At 42.6% G+C, this 22,936-nt stretch overlaps 1 protein-coding gene across 3 annotated transcripts in view; it reads left to right on the plus strand.

Moving 5' to 3' along the window:
- The first annotated feature begins 11,674 nt into the window (after positions 1-11,674).
- Positions 11,675-22,936, plus strand: part of SPOP (speckle type BTB/POZ protein) — a 76,539-nt gene continuing 65,277 nt past the window's right edge. For all 3 annotated transcript variants that reach the window (XM_061143780.1, XM_061143777.1, XM_061143778.1), the window contains exon 1: positions 11,675-11,852. The gene's annotated coding sequence lies outside the window, so the exon portion shown is untranslated. The remainder of the gene's footprint in view (positions 11,853-22,936) is intronic.

Here is a 22,936-nt window from a genome sequence, read left to right on the forward strand (position 1 = left end):
CCCTGCCAGAGTTATCTGTGAAACAAGACTCTGATCCTGTCACTTCACTCCTTAAATCACTTCCAAGATTCCATGATTAACTTCCTAATACACTGTAAAAAAGCCCTTGGGGATCCCACTGGAGTCTTTTCCCTGCTTCATCTCCTGCATCCTCCACCCTACCTGATCCCACACTCTCACACTTCTGCCACCCCACCCCCACCCCACCCCCATTCACCATGAACTGTTTGCAGCTTCCTGCTACAGTATTCACTGTCATGCCTTTGTACTCACAGTTCCCTCTGCTTGGAATTCGTTTTTCCACTTGATGCTTCTAGCGACTCCATTCATTCAACTCATTTCACAAGTGTGCATTGAGACCAGTCCTGTACAAGGCACTCTGCTGTGGGCTGGAGACACTTGGAGGAGGCAGCTGACTGGAGCCTTTCCCTTAAACATCTCATGATGGGGGCAGGGGAAAAACAACACACAAACAACCAAATCAACAATGTACTCAGGCTTAGCTCGAGGGATAACTGCTTTGGGTCCTCTGATGGCTTTCATTTTAAGGGTCCCAAATTCTGCCCAATCGTGTGGATGAACATGGATGAATGAAAAGAATAAGTTTAACTCAACAGGGAGGCGGATGAGGTGGGTGGATATGGTGGGTGGACATGTGGCCTATGAGAGCACTGAGAGTGCATCCCACCTTCAGGGGGCAGTGGCTTTTTACCTCCTCTGGATTGTAGCCAGATTGGTTATTTTAAAAAAAAAGATGGCAATATTGATTTTTATGTGAACTCTGACAGTTTTTAAAATTCTTTGCCTGCTAAACTAAACGTGCCTACAAGTCAGATTTGGCCTATGGCCACCAGTTTGCCACCTCCCTTATTGCAACACTATATCACCGTCTTACATCTGGTTAGTATTTATATGAATTTTCTCCTGGAAGACTGTGTCCTTGTGTCTTTATCCCCTAACACATAGTAACTGACACAGGGTAGGTGCCAGTCAAACATCAATAAATGTCTATTGGAAATTCTGGGAGAAAGAAGGGAGGAAGGAGGCAAACTAGGAATAAGTTTGTTGATGGAAATTCTTAGTCCCACTGCTTTAGGCATGGGACAGATGGAACAAGAAAACCTGAAACAATTTATTGCTGAGTGTGTGTGTGCTCATGAGTGTGAGTTCCCACGTTAGCAGGTGTGATAGCTGGAAAATATGTCTAAGAACCATCAGCTCCTTTCTCAGTGAGCTCCCAAGCCATCTTTCCCCATTCTTGGCGGATGAGGGGGAGGAGAAGAATGCAGGGCTCAGGATGGACTCCTGGCTTCCTTCCAGGACCTGTAGTCACTGGCACGGAGATCAGAAAGAGCTTATAGAGGTTTTTGGCACAAACTGATACATCCTCGGGGGAAGGTGTCTGGCAGCTGCTGCCACCCACTGCCTGCCCGCTAGAGTGCCCACTGCATAGCAAGCAGTTGTGGGGGTCAAAGTAAAACACTTTCTCTTCTCACTTGTCCAAAGTGAGATCATCAAAATGACCTCTCATCCTACATTGGGGGATCAAAACTCCCAACTTAAAGAGAAGGGTGAGGATGGCCTCGACTCCCCATCGCAGCCTCCAGAGATGGAGAGGAAGCTTGACCCCTGGAGCAGTCTGCTGATTCTGCTAATGGTATGCTGTCCTTTTTATCAAGAGAGGATGCTGCCTTGTGCCCACGCGAGGGAGCATTCTTGCTGCCCCAATGAATAAGGACATATCTTCAGAAAACAGAAATCTGAGGCTCAGAAAGTATATTTTGTCTGGCTTACAGGAGAAGTAACTAGATCAATCAGGAATCAGAACTTCCATCTTGACCCTGAAATCTCTTCTGGGACCTAAAAAACTGTAGTTTTCTGAATCATGGAGGGTGGAGGGGCAGCCTGAAGTACATTGGAGTCACTCTTTAAGCTGGATTATGGAAATTTTGCCCCATGTTTCTCTCTCTGGTGAGAAGTATCTTGAAAGCCAAAGATCTATCCAGCCTCCAGTGTGCCTTTTGTACCCTACCAGAGCTTGGCCAGCCAGAAGCTTTGAAGCAAGACCTTCCAGGAAGCAATTTCTCCCACAGGCAGTGCTGACTCAGCCCAGACTCCAAGTTCTCAGGCTGGTCCCTGGCCCAGAGTAGCCAGAAGGAGCAGAGGTGCACAGGGGGCTATGATCCTGGGTTGTGTGATGCTGCCTAGAAGGGGGAATGGGGGTGCAAGACTAAATTGCACCCTAAATTGAACCCTAACTTTGAACCCTAAATTGCTTAAGCTTTTGTTAAGGAAAAGGGGAGGGAGACTCAAATAGTGGCTTGAGTCCTCTGGGTTCCAGCATCCTTTGACAAAAACTATCTTTCCTCAATTCCCAGGGGTAGGGATGATGGCAAATTTAATATCTTTACTCTGGAAGTGAGACCATTCCTTGTCTCATTTGTAATCTGCCTGGGGTCGGGGGTGACTGACCATCTCTCTGGGGCCTCTGTCTGACTCTCCAACATCCCCTTTCCCCAAAGGACCCCATTTGGATTAAAGGGAAACGTGTGCTCCCTCAGTTCTCTTCACTTTCTCTACGAGCTGCCTAGGATTCCTCCCATCTCTGCCGCTGCCTGCCACCCTCCTGCCACCTCCCCCTTCAGTCCTTCATGTCATTTTCCTCTCCCCATCTCCTTCCTTCTCTCTCTTTCTCACTCTCCCCCAGTTCTGACAGTGAATCTTTTCCCTGGCACAGACCCTCGGCTTGCTTGCCAGCCCTGCTGGGTTACTCGTCTCATTTCTGTAGCTTCTGTCCAATTAGCTCTCTGGCCAAGCTCATCAGGAGCCCTCTCCTCTGGCCATGCTGCCTCCTTCCTTCCTGCTGCTAGCAATGCTATCACCTGTGATTCATTTCCATTTGGGAATGGGGGTAGAAAGTTGGTTTGAATAACCTGGGATGTGTTTAGCAATCTATCCTTTGTTCTTTGTTGAGGGCCCCAGCAGAGTTAGGAGAACTTTAAGGAAGAGAACACCCTTTCCTCAACCATTAAGGACTCCAGGATCTAGTTCTAATGAATGGGAGATCAAAAGCTTTTTAGAGTCAGCTGTCCTGAAAAACAAGGGCCCAGTGACTGGGACAACTGCAAGCCTTGCCATGGAAGACAAAGCTGTGACTCAAAGGCATCACGTAGATGCTTTCTTGCTCATCCACGTTCCTGAGTTTAATGTCATTGGCTTGGGAATTAACTTTGAGACTTTTCCAACATAGATAAAAATAGAGCTCATAAATGCCATCCCAGGCACTTTCTGATAAGGTGGCCTTTTAAGGGAAGACTGGACTCCCAGTGGATGGTGTGAGTCAAGGAGCTGCTCTTGCATATGTTCAGAGTTTTTACAGGTTTCTGACCAGCCTGTGGCCAAACAGTGGATGCAGGAAGAGGAAGCTTATGGAGGCTTCTGTGCCTGAAACTATAGGATCCAAGTTCCTGAAAGGAATGTTTGTTCCTCTAGTTCATTCATTTATTCATCACACAAGCACTTATCTGAATACTCAACTATGTGCTAGGAATGTTCCCGGTACTGGAAACACAATAGAGAAAAAAAAATGGAAATTCTTGCCCCCAAAGAGCTTATCATCTAGTGAGGAACAGAAAAGGAACCAGGCAACAGCAACACAGGGGTTGTAGTGAGAAGAAAAATATGGGAAGGCCTAGCTCAGGGCTGGGTAACATGCACAGCTTTCTGGAGAAATAGATGAACTGAAGCTGGAGAATCAGCAGAGAATTAACCAGGAGGAGATGGGGTTAGACCAGGGAAAGGTGTGGAGAAGACTGTTCTGGGAAGAAGTAATAGTATGTGCAAAATGAGAGAACTTGGTTTCTTCAGAGATGAAAGCAGTTCTTTGTATGACAGGAAACTTAGTTGCTGGGTACAGTGGGAAGCATAAGACACAGCCTGGAGATGGAGGCTTAGGTCACTGCTAAAGAGCCTCTCACCTCTGTTAAGGTTTTTATATTGAGGGCAATGAAGGGTGGAATGCAAAGAAATTACTTGATCATATTGGTTTTTTAGAACTCTCAGTTTGGCTGCAGAGCAGAGAATAACTGTAGGGTGAAGACCAGAGGTTGGGAGCCCAGGCAGGAGGCTGCTGTGATCTTGGGAAGGATGAGGGAAGTGTCAGAGAAGATAGAAGGAAGTAGGCAGAACTGGGAGATACCTAAAGGGTAAAACTCTCAGAACTTGGTGCTGAATTAGAAATGGACTTGAGACGTCAAGGATACTTTCCAGCTCCTAGGCTTGAGCTACTTGGTGAGATGAGAAAACGCTGAAGGAGAAGCAGCTTTTACATCTGCTGGATATTATGTGCCTCTGGTCCATTCAACTGAAGGTATCAGGCTGATAGTTGGATATGTAAGTCTGGAGCTCAAAAAAGTCCTGGCTCAAGATAGATTTGGAATATTCTTTAGCAGATGGATAGCAATGGAGCTGTGAGGGGAAAAAAAGGAGCCATCTCAAGGCAAGTGAGGACAATGTGAAGAGGAGAGGAACTGAACACAATCCAAGGAAAGCTGATGTTCAAAGGATGGCCAAAAGCAGAGCCTATAAAGAGGCTGAGAAGAAGTAGCCAGCAAGAAAGAAGGAAAACCAGGAGTAACGGTCTTCTGTCGTTGGCCTCCAGCATTCATTTCCTCCTTCCACCAAGAGAGCCCTGAATTTCCTTTGGGGAATTCACTCCTACCCTGTTCTCAGATCCACAGTTTGGATCATAGGGGAGACATGCTGGGTGGCTCTTCCTTACCCACCTGACCCCCTCCCCACAGCCCTCCCACTTGCTCTCTGTACTCCAGCCACACAAATTTTCCTTGAGTTTCTTAAAAACTCCATGCTTTTTCTGGCCTTAGGATCTCTATCTGGTTGGTCTGCTTTCCTTCCTCATTTCCCTTCTGCACACTCTTTGCCTACTAAACTTCCTTACATATTTCCAAACTTCTTTGACATTCCATACAAGTCTAGGGGTTTCTGTTGTACGTTCACTCATTCAGTACATACTGAGCACCTTCTGTCTACGTGTCAGTGCTGTGTTGAATTCTGGGACATTACAGAGAGCAAAACAAACAGGCTGGAACCAACAACTGATTAGAGGAGGCTGATGGTAAAAAAGTAAACACACAACTACAAGTTATGGTTAGTGTGGTAAAGGAAGTAAACTTAGTACCAAGATACCAAGAAGGTCCTGACCACTGAGGCTGGTCTTCAGAAAAGGTTCTCTGAGGATGTGAAAATTAAACTGAGACCTGAAATAAGAGGCAGAACCAGCTAATGCGAAGAGTTCGGGGAAAAGTGTTCAAGGTACGGGGAATAGTAACCACAAACGCTCATGGAGGGAAAGAGCTTGATGGGCTCTAGAAACTGATAGATGGCCAGTATGGCTAAAATGAAGACAGGCGAGAAAAGCAAACAGGACACATAGTTGAACATGGGACTCTTAAAGGCAGTGATACAAAGTCTGGGTACAATGGGAAGTTATTCAAGGTTTTTAAACAGGGGGACAGCATGATCTGACAAGTTTTAATTAGATTGCCCTAGTTGCAGAGTGAAGAATAGATCGAAGGACAAGCAAAGAATTAAGAAGACCAATTAGGACCCTATCACTGTGGTTAAGGCAAAAGAGGATGTTGGCTAGAACTTGAATGGGACTGGGGAGATGGAGAGAGGTGGACAGACTCAAGACATACTTTGAAACTAGAATTAAAGGTGATCCCTAATGGTTTACATGAGGTATTACAGAGGTATTGAAGAGGACTCAAGGATGATGCTCAATTTTTGGTCTGAATGAGTGAAAAGAGAACCAGACTGGCTTGGCTTGGACTGCCCCAGCCCCCTTTGCTGCTCCCCTCTTCCCTGGAAACCCTGAGGCAAATCTTCAGAAACCCAGAGCTTGAGAAGCAAACACTGTTGAGAAACCACTGGTCTGGAGACTCTCAGTATGGTCCCTTCTAGTTTTGAAATTTTAAAATTCTAAACTGAAAACTCTTTGTGAATAGGGACAATATTTCTATTCTTTTGACTTCTCCTGTAGTTACCTTGGTAGAGCTCCGTACCTAGGGAGCACTCAGTAAGTGCTAGTTGACTGTTCATTTGGGCACAGACCTTCCATAATTGAATTTTAGATTAAATTCCCCTTTTAAAATAGGATTCTAATGTAGAATAAACTTTCAATTGAAGTCAATTCACCTTGCTAAAGTAGAGCCATGCCAAGGATAATCTAAAATTACAAAATCAGAAGTAACTTCTATTTGAGTGGAGACAGAGAAAAAATTGTTTTTGCTAAACAAATTATCTACATTTAGGTAAATGTTATTTTAGGGCAAATAACATCAGGTAATGGATCAAGCCCATTCAGAATAGAACCAAGAAACCATTGAAAATAATTCATAACACTGAATATAACCTATATTTTATTAATATATTCTTTGTTGAAAACAAATATTGATGCTTCAAAACTTATTTTGAAACAATGACTAGGTAAATCTTAGAGCCATTTTAAAGATGAAGGAGGGCCTTTCATGGTGGTCCAGTTATTAAGACCCCATGCTCCTAATGAAGGGGCCATGGGTTAGAACCCTGGTCAGGGATAAGATGACCACATGGTCATAACATGCCACATGGCCTATAATAAGTAAATAAAGATGAACAAGATGGAGATGGAGCTGTGTGGCCAGTCCAGGACAAAAATCAAAGACAGGCTGAACTGAAACTTGCCATTTCCTCTCCTCTCTTTCCCACTGCGTCTGCTCTGCTTGATCCTCCACTGTTCAGACATCTTTCCCAACCATTTCTCCAGGTTAAAAACTCAGAACTTCAATACCTATAAGCTGATTGATCAAATCCTCGGATAAGTATACCATTTCAAGTCTTTTGTTTTATAAAAGAAGGAAGTAAAGTAACAGAATGTCTTTTATATGCCAAGCATTTCTGAACAAACATGTCATTCAATGCTGCTTATTGTGCTATGATGAATGCCCATGTCACAGGTGAGGTGGCAGGGTTGGTGGTCCAGCGTCTGACTCTTCCTGCTTGGGATGAGTACCCTGCTGTGGACAGCATCAGAGAGAAGGAGTGCTGAAGGTGACACCACGGACACTGTGGCAGGGCCACCTTTTTCATTCCCCGCCCCCCACCCCCAACACCACCACCACCAAGCTGGTCAGGGCCTGGGATGTGGTCTAGGGTTAGTCAACAGGGTGCTGCCACCTGGGCTTTGGGTTTGCAGCCTGAGGCACACAGATGGAAAGAAGGTTAGATGTCCTTTGCAACAGCAGCAGCAGGGGCAAATGTGTCTGGTGGCAGTACTCTGTGGCAGTGTTCAGTAGTTGGACCTCCTGGCCATAAGGTCCTGCTAAAGATTTTGTTCTTCCTCTATTAGCCCTTGGTTTCTGCTGAATTTCTGATTCTTCTAGTCCTGACAATTCTGGGAGCCAGAGATACGTCTTCAGTAAATTCCAGCTGGGGCTGATGTGCCAGCATTTGGGCAGTTCTTGCAGCAAGAAACCTGACTATCTCTGAGGAAACAGACTCCAGGGAGCTTGTCAGGGGCCCCACCTAGCAAGTGTCAGTGTTCTGGCCAAGAAGCCCATGCTGCTTCCTTGGTTCCATGCTTCCTGAACAAACCTAAAGAAGGGCGTAGCGGAAACGAGCAAGGATGACACACCAATTAGAGTGAGGCTTGAAGACCAGCAGGCATGTGAACACTTATCCCAAATCCACGTTCAGTCACACATCCAAAAATAAACGGGGTCTATCCTAGTCTGTGTATAGGGATTGTGCTATGTTCAAATATGATTTCAGTTAATTCTCCCAACAACATGATATGGTGGACATTATTTTCTCCATTGCTTATATGGAAAAACTGAGGCTCAATGAGGTTTGTCCAAGTTTATATTTAGTAAGCTTTAGTGCTGGGTTTGAACTTGAGTCTCCAGGCGAGGCGCCTGGAGCTCATTCATTAAGCCACAGCTGTTCCACTATGAAATTTAATCAATAAATATTTTGTCGCTGTCAATTTTCTATTAACCCCATCACAGCCCTAGCACGACCTAATCAGTGTGTTCTTGTTGGTAGGCTTCCTTGAGTGTAGGTAGTCTTACACCCGTATCTCAGGGGGTGTCATCTGCCTCTTTAGACAGGACCATGCTGGCAACCCACTCCAGTCTTCTTGCCTGGAAAATTCCATGGACAGACGAGCCTGGTCCATGGGGTCACAAAGAGTCAGACACAACTGAGAGACTGAGCACACACACATGCCGCTACTAATGACCTTCCTTCCTGCATTTCCCTCTCCAATGCCTCTACTCATCTTCTGGGCATTCTTGCCTGCCTCTACCTCCCCTACACCTTCAAGAGAAACCATGCCTTTGCTTGTCGGACTGTAAAATGGAACTGAAGATCCTCGTTGGCAGAATAAATACCAGACATCTTAGGGGTCTTTGGGACAGATTCCTTGCCCAGACCTGGCTCATGATGGCCAAAGAACACTTTGTCATTTGTGTTTTGGATTAAGAAAACGAGTTCTGAGTGTTTCCTACCATCACAAAGAGCAGTGAATTGAATTGGTGCCACTGTAAGCTTGATTGTTGTGATATAGATAAAAGCCTCATTAAGTCCCTCATGAGGAAGAGAATTTTATTTTGAGGACAGAGGAATGGGGGGGGGGTGTTTCTTGCTTGTGGTTACAACAACAAAACAGTCAATGGAGGAAATAATTAAATAACTGCACTCCCCCCCCGCCCCAACCAATCCTCGTCAAGAGACTGGGTGAGTTTTTAATTAGTGCTGCATTTTCAATAAATCCATATCTGTACGTGGTGCTGATTCTTTCCTGGATAAGGAAAGATAATAATGAGAATCCTATTTTTCAGTCCCACACTAAAGGGATGCCTAGTATATTTAATCACGCTGTAGAAATCCTGGCAGCTTTCTCTGAGCCCAGCCTCTGCTCTAATTACATTTCTAGATTTTAGTAAATTGAAAGGGAAAATGTAGGAACAAAATAATTAAAACCAAAGAGGAAGTGCATATTAAAAAGGAAAAGCTGTTTAAAATTCTTCCACATAGTGCTTCCAAGGACATCTACAGTCATTTAATCAGATCCACACCAAATCAAAGCCCTTTGTACAGAGGCTGGTGGGATCACGTCTCAGGTGGGCGGTATGGTCCACACAGAAGAATGGGAGCCTCATCACACCAGGCTACAGATGGGCATAGGACTCTTACGTCCTTCCAGATCTCTAGAGATTCGGGGCCAGCTGGGACAAGCTGCTGGTGCAGACTCACCAGCTCTGAGGAGTCACTTCCCAGGTCCCAGGCAGAATCTCACTAAACTGTAATGATTAGCCCCAATTGTGAGGTAGCTAAAGTATGTTGACCATGCCTCCAGTTCTCTCCTTCTGCACCCCTTCCCCACCTCCATGCTTCTCCCTCCAAGGAGTGAGAGTGAAAATAAGTGAAAGTGTTAGTCACTCAGTTGTGTCCGACTCTTTGCAATCCCATGGACTGTAGCTCACCACGCTCTTCTGTCCGTGGGATTCTCCAGGCCAGAATACTGGAGTGGGTTGCCATTTCCTTCTCCAGGGGATCTTCCTGCCCCAGGGATTGAACCCAGGTCTCCTGCATTGCAGGCAGATTTGTTACCCTCTGAGCACCCCTTCCCCACTTCCATACATCTCCATCAAAGGAATGGTACACTTTTTCTTTCTTCCCTGCCATCCTGTGAAATCTGAAGTCAAGAGAACAGGAAATTAACAGTTTCAGTGACACTAGGAATTGGTTCTTTGTAACTGGTTACTGGGTTGCCTGTGGGGCACTCTACATTTATTCAAGGACCAAAACCCTTGATGCCTTCAGATAATGGAATGAAATGTTTGTTGATGATTATGATGAGTGAGATCTAGTTGGAAAGTTTCAAGCATCAGCCTAATAGGTGACGAAAGCACTTCTTGTTTTAAGTGGTGCAGGGATAATAGCCACATCATTGTTGAATTTAGGGTCTCCATTTAAAATACATTTTTTTTGGCTGTGCTGGGTCTTTGTTGCTTTGCATGGGCTTTCTCTAGCTGCAGTGAGCGGGGGCTACTTTTTGTTGTGGTGTGCAGGCTTCTCATTGTGGTGGCTTTCTCTTGTTGTGGAGCACAAGGCTTTAGGAGTACAGGCTTCAGTAGTTGTGGCGCACAGCCTTAGTTTATCCCAGGCACGTAGAATCTTCCTGGACCAGGGGTTGAACCCACATCTCCTGCATTGGCAGGTGGAATCCTATCCATGCACCACCGGGGAAGTCTAGGATCTCCATTTCTTGATCATTTTGGCTAAAATATAGGTTGGGCAAGCTTTAGGAGTGTTTTGTCTGTCATTCCAAGGATATTTTGTAGGGTCTGCTTGTGTATTTGAAAGCGGACAACAGCCTGGCACTGTCACAGCCTCCCATGTGGTTTGGCTCATGTACTTCCAGCTGTCCCTGCTGAACAGACTCACCAGCCAAGGGGCCCCAGGACACATGTGGCAGGACATAGTGAGCACCGTGTCCTGGAGACAGTCCCACAGAAGCAGAGCTTCCAGTAGCTATCCCCAAGGCAGGGTTCATACTTAGTCACCCCATGACCCACAGGTTTATCTAGTTGCTTTTTTGGATAAGATGCTTCCTCGCACGTTTGTGTGTGTGTGTCTACATAATGATACAATCTCAGTATGGAAAAAAGACAATGCCTGTTCCAGATTATTTGGCTCGATTCAGTAAGAATAAAATTTTTAAAGTTAAAGCTTAGGCAAGAATTGTAGCAATAACAAATCAAACATTCCATCACTGGTGAAGGTAACTTCTTTCTCCCAGGGCCAAGATGCTCTGAGACCTCTTTTTTTTTTTAAACTTTTTTTTAACTGCACTATGTAGCATGCAGGCAGAATCTTAGTTCCCTGACCAGGGATCAAACCAGTGCCTCCTGCAGCGGAAATAGAGAATCTTTCTTAACTGTTGGGCTACCAGGGAAATCCCTGAGATATATTTCTTTTACACAACTCATAAATCAATGATAGTCCTTACGAGACAGGATGTGAGACCAACTGGGGACCCAGGTGTCCAAGAAAATAAATTGTCCCTGAATCAGCTTTCTATCAGTTAAGCCACCTACATGCCCACCTTACCGCAAAAGAAAGGACCTTTTTGTTTTTGTTTCCGAAAGGTCAACTTTTTAAGTTACTTAAAAGTCTCTAACATCATCAAGAAGTTCAAAATATTATACTTACACAGAACTGGTTAGAAAAATGAGGTAATATATGTAAACGTCCTTAGTAACCCACAAGCTGCTAGCGAATATAAGGTGCTGTTGTTAAATGCCTTTATTGTTACGCTCACCCCAACTCCCAATCTTGGTGAGCCGCTGTTTCGTCCTCGCACCTCTGCGCAGCCTGCCGCGCCCTACACGCGACCCTCTGCGAGTTCCCGCCTCTTTTTTCTCAAGCCCCTCCTTCCCTTCAAATCTTCGGGACAACACCCGGGACGCATGCGCACTAGGGAAGGTAGGCGGAGTCTTGAGGCAGAGGGAGGAGGAGCTGGAGAACCTAAAAAGGGGAGGGGAGCGGAGTAGAGGGGGCGGAGGCCGCGCGGGGTGGGGCCCGGCGGGTACGCGCTCGCTGCGTCGACGTGCTGACGCCATGACGCCCCGGCCGGTGTGTTTCGGTGTGTGTGTGTGTGTGTGAGTGTGCGCGCTCCGAGTGTGTGTGTATTTGTGTATCGGCGGTCCCGCAGGTCCCGGATGTTGCGGACAGTATGAAGCGAGCGCAGGGGGACGGGGACCAGCAGCTGTCGCCGCCGCTCTCAGGTGAGTGGGGGGAGGAGAGTCGAGGGAAAGGGTTGTCCTGTCTGAGTGGGGGGGGGGGGTGTCTCCTTTAAGAGGTGACTGACCCCCCACTCTCCCCCCCACCACCCCGCGCCGCACATAGTCTCTTTTCTGCCCCATTTCCCACATCCCGGATTATGGCCCGCGAATGCCAGCAGTCGTGCCTTCTCCTAATCCCAAGCATTCAGGAGACACAAACGCGCCCCCTGCCTTCGGCCCCCCCCCCCCATAATTTTCCCAGTCCCATCCCCCTTGCCAAATAGTGAGCTGTCGCCTGCGGCGAGATGGGTGACTGCGCATGCTCGAGTGTGAACGAGCTAGGGGTGCTTGGTCGCTGCCCTCGGGGCGCATGCGCATCGCTGTGTTGCAGGGACCTGCGGGATAAAGAGCCACTTGACCGCGCGCCCGCCTTCTTTCCAGGCAGTGGGCTAGACTTGGTGCCAGATAGTGGGCCTGTTGCTTCTCTCCAAAAGGGAGCATTTAAATTATTTGAGGGAATTTATGACAAAGCACCGTTCGCGTCTTGTGTTGTCATAGGGACTCCCAGGCTACAAACGCCTCCGAGAGCCAGCATTCCCCACGCTGACCCTTCTTTGGAAACTGTCATTGGAACTTCTAGTTCTAGTATTACTTTTCTTTTCTCGGATTCTTCCATCGTCATGTTTTATCGCTAGTGCAAACCTCCTCTAAATTTAGGAGTAGGTGGCAATTGTTGTGGCAAGGGATTTTGCTGGCCTTTCTAAGGAGGACTAGGGCCATAATAAAGAAAGTAAGGGGGGATTCCTTTTAGTAAAATTATTTATTATTCTCACAGAACCAGATAAAGTAAAGAGCAAAGAGTATCAGGCTTAGAGTAGTAACTGTAAATCAAGACATCTGTGTTCTCTGATCTCTAGCCCTCCTCGGTGTGACCTATTTGCCTCTTTTTTGGTAAAACATCTTCTTTAGTGCTTTCGTTTTTAGCTGTACATTATTGATGTTTTGAATAGCACATGAAAAAAGCAATCTGAAACTACTGGTGAACAATAACTTAGCCAGTGGAAGTTTTAAGTAGAAGAATGGTGTTTCTTTCACATTTGCAAATAACAAAGAGCAATTTTAAAAATGAACTTTAAGGTGCGGTAATATCTCAGTGATCTAGAACCTGTGTTTTCAGTTGGCAGATTATACATGGTCCCTTAATTTGCTCCTGTGTTGCCACTCTTGAATACTTGCTGCCATCAGAACAGGGTGAAGAGATGATAAACTCTTACAAACAAAAGGTTAAGTTTTGCTGAATAGCATTGAAATGAATAGTTAAATTGTTGGGGGGGGGGGTGGTGGTGGCACACATTTTCTGTGTTCTTTTAGTTGTCTATGCCAACCTTGCTTCCTGTCTGGATAACTTAGGAATGGGACATATTATTAGGAAGCCTTACTTTCTCTTTTCTTTCCTTTGTGTTCTTTCTTTGATACTCATCTCTCAAGGCTTTTTTGGGGAGAACGGGCTGTCATTCTTAACTCTAGGGCCTTATGTTCTTGGGCTTTAAAGTATATATATATATTTTTTACTTCCTCATTTTACTCTGGCCTTTGCATGGTTCAGCTGTCTTTTGTGCTGTTTTCTGTTGTCATGGTTACAGCTGGAGCTAAGCAATGACACAGGAAGCACAAGAATTTGGGGGGCATATATCTTCTTGCATCCTTTGAAAGAGCTGGAATTCATCTTTTTTCTTGTGTGAAGGCTGAGAAGTTTAAGTTATTGTGACCACCTCATGCTTAGGCTGAGGGTGGTTGATGTCCATTTGATACTTTGGGACTTATCCTTTTAGAGCTCTACATGGTGGTTAGTTTAGTGCTTGGAGATGTTTAATGTTGCCTGTGTCCAGACTTCTGTCAGGTAGTTTGGTAAAATCTTTTTCATTTCTTTAATTTTTAAAAATTTTTGGCCATGCATGCAGCATGCGGGATCTTAGTTCCCTGAGCAGGGATTGAACCCCGGGCCACCTGCAGTGGAAGCACAGCCGTAACCGCTGGACCACCAGGGAAGTCCCCTAGTCTGGTAAAATTTGGAAGTAAAATGGAGGTAATAAATGTCCATTTTTCTTCTCAGTAGACTTCTGTCATATAGGGTGCTTTGTTTTTATCTGGTTGAATTTACTGAAGTCTCATAAAAAAGTTGTATAGTGTGAAGACATGAAATGCTTTTAGGTTAAGATAAGTATTAATTAAATAATTCAGATTGGTGCAGTGTGTTCAGTCACTCAATTCTGTCTAACTCTTTGCTGCCACATAAACTGTAGCTCCTCTGTCCATGGAATTTTCCAGGTAAGAATACTGGAGCATGTTGCAGTTTTCTACTCCAGGGGATCTTCCTGACCCAGGGATTGAACCAGCATCTGTTATGTCTTCTGCGTTGGTAGATGAATTCTTTACCACTAGCGCCACCTGGGAAGCCCTAAATTGGTGTAGAGCCTTGTTTAAAAAAATTTTTAAATTGGTAACACATGTACACACATATGATATAAAAATTGGAAACTACATAGTGTGTCTTCCTTTCCTCTTCTGTCCTTCTTTCATCCTTCTAGATACCTCCCTCAAAGGAAATTGTTATCTGTACCTTGTTTACATTTCCATAGATAAGGCTTTTACATGCATATACAACTCTATATTCTTTGGTGTTTTTGTTTTTATTTCTTGTTTATACAAATGGTAAGATTCTATACCTACTATTCTGCACTTTGCTTTTTTCACTTAGTATGTCTTGGTTGTCATTTCATACAGTACGTAGAGTACCTCTTCCTTTTTGAAAGCTGGCAGATATTCCACGGTATAGATGTGCCATTATCCAGCCAGCTTTTATTGGATAGTTAGGTTGTTTCCAGTGCTACAATTAATTCCTCCTATGTACTTTTTATGTACATCGGTGTCTGTTGGATTAATTCCTGGTGGAAAGCTATATGGATTTTTAATGTTGTTAAATATTGCTAAATTGCTTTTCATAAAAGTTGTATTAATTTATATTCCTGCCAGCAGTGTGAGTCTGGCTCTTTCCTCACCAACACTGTACTATGTGATTTTTAAAATCTTCCTGCAGGAGACTTCCCTGCAGTCCAATGTGGAAAATCCATGCTTCCAATACAGTGGGCATGGGTTTGATCCCTGGTCAGGGAAGTAAGATCCTGCATGCCCCACAATTCAGCCAAAAAAACAAAACAATTACAAAAACAATAAAACTTTGTGCGCTCTTTTGTGTAAGATTTTATAGTTCATTATGTAACTTGTTAAGCTTCATTATCCCCAGGAGTTGTGGATAAATACTGTTTATCAGACAGTATTTTGCATAATACTGTTTTGCAGACCAGGGGTGGTGGTGAAAGATATTGTTGGATTGAAGAATAATCTCATGAAAATAAAGTCATACACCTGGATAACATGGCTTCTTAAAAGCAATGCTAGGAAGACATGTGGAACCTGTATTCTAATTTCTCCCTATCACTCTTGCTGATGTTTCTCTATGGGAAATTCTGTAAGCCCATAAGTGATGTTTGATGATCTCCCTTTGAGAGCTGTGACTCAAGATTCTTGATACAAGTGAACTGCTACTCTGTTGAGAAGTTAAAAGACTAGCCCAGTTATTTAAGATGCTTTTCTGAGTGCCTGCACAGAATATTGCTACTAGTACTCTTAATGATAGTTGCAGAATGTGTGCTTCACTATGAATTGTGAGAAAATAGAGGAGAATTCATTTGGGAGGCCTTCCTGGAGGAAAGGAAGTGCATTTTGAGCTGTCTAGGTACAAAGTTGTAAACATACAGAAAAATTGAAAGAATAGTAGTTGTTATCTTTATACCAATTACTCCCTAGATTCCAACAGTTTTTCATGTTTTACTGTATTTGTTTTATCTATATATGTGCACGCGTGTGTACTCAGTCACTTTGGTTGTGTCCTACTCTTTGTGGCCCTGTGGACTGTGGCCCACCAGACTTCTCTGTCCATGGGATTCTCCAGGCAAGAATAATGGAGTGGGTTGCTGTGCCCTCCTTCAGGGGATCGTCCCAACTCAGGGAACAAACCCAGGTCTCCTGCATTGCTGGCAGATTCTTTACTGCTGAGCCACTGGGGAAGCCACTTTATATGTGCATATGTGTTTATATATAATATATAAATCTTTACATTGTAGACGTCATGACATGTTAATACTTCAAATACTTTAGTACATCTTTTTAAAATAGACATTGTTTTAGTTCATTGATCTTACAATACATTGTCACAGTGGAGGCAATTAACAATACTTTCCCAGTACCATCTAATATCTAGTTCATGTTCAGGTTTTCCCAGTTGTCTCCAACTTGTTAACAACACTTGTTAGCTATTGGTATTTTTTCTCCAAAAATGTTTTCCTTAGTCTCTTTTTAACTCTAGAACACTTTATTTAGGAGCGAGGCAATATTGCCTTTTTGAAGAGACCAGGCCATTTGTCTTGTATAATATATCACTTCTGGAGTTTTCTGAGAAACTGGAGTTTCCTTTCAGTTTCATTTATTTGTTCCTTTATCCCTATATTTCCTTACAAACTGTCAGTGAGGTCTTGGTTAGATTCAGTTAAACATTTTTGGTAATGATACTTCATAGGTCATGCTCTGTACCTCATGTCACATCACAATAAGAGAAACATCATGTCATAATGTCTGACTGTTAATGGTGATGGATTTGTTTGTTCAAGATGATAAATACCAGATCTCTCCATTGTAAAGACTTTGTAATTAGCAGGTAATCTGTAGAGTAGTAACACTTTGACACAATACTCTTAAGCTTCTTCAGCAACCTTTATCACCTATTTTATCACCTATTAAACCTAAACGATCTTTGCCTGAATCAACTATTTCTTTGGTTATTACAAAATGATAATTTTCTAATTCTAGCATTCCTTTTACATTGATTAGCCTTCCATCATCTGTAAAGATATCTCTCATCAGTTAGGAATAGATTATAATTTCTTCCCAAAAGTTCAGGTAAATTCTTAATTTACTCAGAATCCTTTAGCAGTTTTCTGAGTAAGAAGTTGGTGTACCTCTAATGATAGCAAATGAATTTTTTTTTTTTTTTGCTCTGTTTTGGTATCTTTATAAACTCATGGATTTTAATTTACTCTGTGTTTTACCAGTAATTACAGACTTTTTTTTTTGATGCTCAAAATGTCCCATATTTGACCTTTGAGAGCCTTTTACACTTGGTGTATGAGCTTCTAGTAGAGGAAGTCCCTGGATCACTGTATCTTTCTTGTCTCAGATGTCCCCTCACCTCACCTCTGTATGCTTATATATCTGTATTACACTTCCTTCCGTTTTAATAAACTGTGTTGTTCATCTCCATATGGAGCTTCTGGCCCCAAATTCTAACAGCCAAAGGTGCCTTTCTTTTAACACAGTGCACCTAGTGTTTGATTCATTTCTGTGTCACTGGCATTTTTGGATTCTGAATCTTAGACCTCACAGATTTCTTATCTTGAATAGTCTTTGTGAAAAATAGCTAGTATCTCTCAAGAGAGCATTGCTTCCCAACCCCACATCATTAATATGAGGTTAGCTATAGAAGAGACTGGACTTCCGTGGTGGCTCAGACAGTAAAAGAATCCACCTGCAATTCGGGAGACCTAGGTTCAATCCCTGGGTTAGGAAGATCCCCAGGAGGAGAGCATGGCTACCCACTCCCAGTATTCTTGCCTGGAGAATTCCCATGGACAGAGGTGCCTGGCGGGCTACAGTCCATTGGGTCGCAAAGAGTCAGACATGACTGAGTGACTAAGCACAGCACAGCATGGAAGAGACTGGGGAATTTCTTTTCTCATTAGTAAGCTTGCTTTTTTTCTGAGATGAAGGGTATACAAGATGAAATTTATAAACTGATAGTTTGTATATAATATTTTCAAGATGTGGGGTTTTGAGCATTATGTACTTTTGTGTGTACACTTGTAAGTGTGTTTGTCTTTCCGCCCTTTTCCTTATTTACAAGTGTTTCTCCAACACAGTTGGAGTGTTATGTAAGATTATGCTCTTATAACATATATTTTTCATTATCACTAGATTTCATCATGAAAAAGTGACACAGTATTCATAATTAAGGAAAATTTTCAGATAGGCCATGAGCTCTAATATCTAGCTGTCTTAACACAGGGTCTGGAACAGGACTAAATCCTGTGGATTTCTATTGTGTGCTGTGGACTCAGAAATGTTGATGCATCTTCAGTGTTTCCTGAAAACCCATCACACTAATAAAAGTTAATACAAGGGAAAGATACAATGGAGCTATATTCTAAACCTGTTTTAGGGCCTAAACTAATTGCTCAGTCAGTCAGTTCAGTGGCTCAGTTGTGTCCGACTCTTTTTGACCCCAGGGACTGCAGCACGCCAGGCCTCCCTGTCCATCACCAACTCCCGGAGTTTGCTCACACTCACGTCCATTGAGTCGGTGATGCCATTCAACCATGTCATCTTCTCTCATCCCCTTCTCCTCCTGCCTTCAATCTTTCCCAGCATCAAGGTCTTTTCCAATGAGTCGGTTCTTCACATCAGGTGGCCAAAGCATTGGAGTTTCAGCTTCAGCATCAGTCCTTCCAATGAATATTCAGGACTGATTTCCTTTAGGATGGACTAGTTGGATCTCTTTGCAGTCCAAGGGACTCTCAAGAGTCTTCTCCAACACCACAGTTCAAAAGCATCAATTCTTCATTGCTCAGCTTTCTTTATAGTCCAACTCACATCCATACTTGACTACTGGAAAAGCTATAGCTTTGACTAGACGGACCTTTGTTGGCAAAGTAACATCTCTTATTTTTAATACGCAGTCTAGGTTGGTCATAACTTTTCTTTCAGGGAGCAAGCATCTTTTAATTTCATGGCTGCAGTCACCATCTGTGGTGATTTTGGAGCCCAAGAAAATAAAGCCTGTCACTGTTTGCCCTGTTTCCCCATCTATTTGCCATGAAGCGATGGGACCAGATGCCTTGATCTTAGTTTTCTGAATGTTGAGCTTTAAGCCAGGTTTTTCACTCTCTTCTTTCACTTTCATCAAGAGGCCCTTTAGTTCTTCTTTGCTTTTTGCCATAAGGGTCGTGTCATCTGCATATCTGAGGTTATTGATATTTCTGCAGGCAATCTTGATTCCAGCTTGTGCTTCATCCACCCCAGCACTTCTCATGATGTACTCTGCATATAAGTTAAATAAGCAGGGTGACAATATACAGCCTTGACGTAGTCCTTTCCCTATTTGAAACCAGTCTGTTGTTCTGTGGCCAGTTCTAACTGTTGCTTCCTGACCTGCATACAGATTTCTCAAGAGGCAGATCAGGTGGTCTGGTATTCCCATCTCTTGAAGAATTTTCCACAGTTTGTTGTGATCCACACAGTCAAAGACTTTGGCATAGTCAATAAAGCAGAAGTAGATATTTTTCTGGAACTCTCTTGCTTTTTCGATGATCCAGAGGATGTTGGCAATTCGATATCTGGTTCCTCTGCCTTTTCTAAATCCAGCTTGAACATCTGGAAATTCATGGTTCATGTATTCTTGAAGTCTGGCTTGGAGAATTTTGAGCATTACTTTACTAGCATGTGCAGTAAGTGAGTGCAGTTGTGTGGTAGTTTGAGCATTCTTTGGCATTGCCTTTCCTTGGGATTGGAATGAAACTGACCTTTTCCAGTCCTGTGGCCACCGCTGAGTTTTCCAAATTTGCTGGCATACTAAGTGCAGCACTTTTACAGCATCATCTTTCAGGATTTGAAATAGCTCAACTGGAATTCCATCACCTCCACTAGCTTTGTTCGTAGTGATGCTTCCTAAGACCCACTTGACTTTGCGTTCCAGAATGTCTGGCTCTAGGTTGGTGATCACACCATCACGATTATCTGGGTCGTGAAGATATTCTTTGTATAGTTCTTCTATGTATTCTTGCCACCTCTTCTTAATTTCTGCTTCTGTTAGGTCCATACCATTTCTGTCCTTTATTGTTCCCATCTTTGCATGAAATGTTCCTGCCTTAGCAGAAAATGATTTATAAGACTCTGAAACATTTAGTGATATTTTGAGTAACTTACTGATTTCAGGTTACTCAAAGCCTGACAATAACAGTATTCTGATATTTATCTGAAATTCAGTTTTCTTTTTGCCATCTTGTCATATTTACTTTCAGATTTTATAAAATTATTCTCAACCTGGTTTCATAACAGTACTGGCTCCATATTAAATTTTGGTTGTGTATTCAGGGAAGCACACCTGTTTCTTGTGTTTGTTTTCAGTTATGGTGAATCATTCCAGTAGCTTCCTTTACTTTTGTTTTTGACAAGCTTCTGTTATAGTTTTAAAAAGATTTTGAAGCTTAGCCTCTTTAGGAAACACTCGGGCCTTCATTTTTGCAACTATGGTCATGTTTTAATAGAATTGGCAGGAGTTGTACAGTTGCTGTGTGTGGCAAAGTTGGTCATACAGCTTTGGGAATGCTGGATGCAGACCTCAAAATGGGAATTATATATTTGGACAGTAACCCTTACTTGACTGTGAAGACCTTTATTCTTTTTTTTTTTTTTTTTTTAACAATTAAAAATTTTTTTTTTTTACTGTGCTGTGCGGTATATGGGATCTTAGTTTCCCAACCAGGGATCAGACCTGCACCCCTTATAGTGGAATCATGAAATCTTAACCAGTGGACCACCAGGGCAGTTCTCAAAGACCTTTATTCTTTAGTGTTGCTTTCTAAGAAGCTGTTGGCATAAATCTTCGGATTGAGTCCCCAGCTATATCGAAGAAGAGCTTGCAGTAGTTCTCTGAAGGCCTCTAATTCCTCCTAGCAATCTGTTTATTTGTAAGGAAAAAGAGATATATGTGTAATCATTCACCTCGATTTGAGATTTACATAGTCCTTTTATTGGTATTTAAAACAGGCACTACTTGCTGTTTCTATGATTTTGACTACTTTAGATACTTCATATGAGTGGAATCATGTAGTGCTTGTCCTTTTATATCTGGCTTATTTCACCTAACATGATATCCATGAGGTTCATCCATGCTGCAGCATGTGTCAGAATTTCCTTCCTTTCAGAGACTGCATAATACTCCCTTGTTTGTATATAATTACATTTTGTTTATCCATTCATCCACCAATGGATACTTGGGTTGCTGCCACCTTTTGCTCTTATGAATAATGCTGCTCTGAACATAGGTGGACAAATATCTGAGACTCTGGTTTCAATTCTTTTGGGTTTATACCCAGAAGTGGAATTGCTGAATCATATGTTGATTCTATTTTTATGTTTTTTGAGGAGCCTCCACACAGTTTAATGTGAGTCTTTGGCAATACTTGTTATCCCTATGCTTTTTTTTTTTTTAAAAATAGTAACCATCCTAATGGGTATGTTTTAATGTGTTTTTTAGCTTTATCTTTTTTTGAAACTAAGTTTAAACTTTAAAGATTTTTTTTTTTCTTTTATGCTGTATGTTTTTTGTGAGGTAGTAGTTACATCCTCTGTTTTCTTCTACAAGTTTTAAAGTCACACTTTTCACATTTAGGTTTTTAATCCACCTAGAATTTATTTTGATGTTTGGTGTTACATAGAGATCTAATTTTTTTCATTAGGATAACCCAAAATAGGGTTGATTTTCTTTCCATAAGGATCACCTGGTAAACCACTGTCATGTGTTGAATAGTCATGTTTGCCCACTGCAACTTTATGATAACATTTCAGTTCAGTTTAGTTCAGTCATGTCTGACTCTTTGCGACTTTGTGGACTGTAGCATGCCAGGCTTTCCTATCCATCACCATCACTCCTGGAGCTTGCTCATACTCATGTCCATTGAGTCCGTGGTGGCATCCAACCGTCTTATCCTCTGTCATCCTCTTCTCCTGCCTTCAGTATTTCCCAGCATCTGGGTCTTTTCCAGTGAGTCAGTTCTTTGCATCAGGTAGCCAAAGGATTGGAGCTTCAGCATCAGTCCTTCCAATGAATATTCAGGACTGATTTCCTTCAGGATTGACTGGCTTGATCTCCTTGCAGTCCAAGTGACTCTCAAGAGTCTTCTCCAACACCACAGTTCAAAAGTATCAATTCTTTGGTGCTCAGCTTTCTTTCTAGTCCAACTCTCACATCCATACATAACTGCTGGGAAAACCATAGCTTTGACTAGACTTATATTTGTCGGCAAAGTGATGTCTGCTTTTTAATATGCTGTCTAGGTTGGTCATAGCTTTTCTTCCAAGGAGCAAGTGTCTTTTAATTTCTTGGCTGCAGTCACCATCTGCATTGATTTTGGAGCCCAAGAAAATAAAGTCTGTCACTGTTTCCATTGTTTCCCTGTCTATTTACCATGAAGTGATAGAATCTGATACCATGATCTTAGTAATGCCACGAAGTGATGGGACTGGATGCCATGATACCACTTAACGTGTTTCCAAATATATGAGGGTTTGTGTTTGTGTTCTCTATATTCTGTACCATTGGCCTGTTTGCATATTTTGTGCTGATACTACACTGTCTTCATTGTCATAGCTTTATGATAGTTGTTCTGCCTGGTAGGGCAGGTCTCACGACCTTGTTCTTTTTCTGTTCATCAACCTCTGAAAAACCCTGTCAGATTGGTGTGGTTTAATGACACCATAGGCTGTCTAAATTATATTGACATGATATATAAGGGTCTTTTCCAAGAGAAAGGAAATTATCAAACCTCTCTTATGTAACAGCTGGTTATTAAGTTTGTCTGTTATTCTGAATGAACCAATAATTTCCATTCAGTTTTTAATTTTGTTGGAGTGATATTTACTTTTATATAGGAATATTGTCTTCAAATGGAGGAGAACCTTGTTATAATTTGTTGTCTCATATAAGGACCCAAATTAAACTGTTTTTGTAATGACATTGAGGTTCTGTGGTATTAAGATTTTCTTGATCATAAGGAAAATAAGCCTATTTAAAATTGCTCATATAAAAAATAAAATAGCTCATATAAAAGTTATTTATCAAAAGGAAATAGCTGTTATAGAATCCAAGGAAAAGCTGACCAGGGCTTCAGAAAGGGCTGGCACTGAAACAGTTCAAA

This window comes from Dama dama, chromosome 5 (assembly GCF_033118175.1).
Source record: "Dama dama isolate Ldn47 chromosome 5, ASM3311817v1, whole genome shotgun sequence".
NCBI lineage: Eukaryota > Metazoa > Chordata > Mammalia > Artiodactyla > Cervidae > Dama > Dama dama.